We start from the raw sequence: 696 nt of genomic DNA on the forward strand, positions 1-696 counted from the left end.
GAGACCTCTGCTAATTGGAGGCCAGTGGCAAGTGATTTCTATTAAGGCACTCGTTAAGGGAAGACATTCTGCATCATGTGAAAAAGGGGTGATGGTGCTGTCAGCTTGTGCTGCCAGCTACTGTGGGACTTAACAGTATCCATGAGGTCCTGGGAAAGCTGTGAGTTGGAGAGCATTTGGAGTGTGTGCAATGGGGGAAATTGGGTGTATCATCCCCATGGGTACTGGGAAGGGCATGGGCACACACAGTGTGGGGTAGGCATTGCCTCTGGTCCCCTTCCCTCTGGTACACCAACAGAGCCTTTGTGGGGTATTGGGAGCAAAAGATGAGGGTTACCCTCTTTCTCTTGCTGCCCTGAACCAATTTGGGTGTGAACCTTCCAGCAGAGGCTGCTCGGAGCCCTCTGGGAGGGTTTGCTCTGGGCAGGACCTTTACATTGGGATTTTGGCACTTGCAGCATGAGACCCTCCATCCCCCAGCACCCTCGGGTCGACCACAGCCCAAGTGGAGCGGAGGTGGAGCCGAGGCCCGGCCGGCACGGAGGGGGTTAAACCCCCACCCATCCCCGCGGCCCTCGGCTCTCCACCACCGCCGCTCCCCGGACTCCTTTTCCCCCTCTCCCTTCACCGTGTTTAGTTAAATTTCCCCCGCCTTAGTTGATGTCACATCCTGTTCCACAGCCATCCCTGCTAGTA

Source organism: Coturnix japonica, chromosome 17 (genome assembly GCF_001577835.2).
Source record: "Coturnix japonica isolate 7356 chromosome 17, Coturnix japonica 2.1, whole genome shotgun sequence".
Lineage (NCBI taxonomy): Eukaryota > Metazoa > Chordata > Aves > Galliformes > Phasianidae > Coturnix > Coturnix japonica.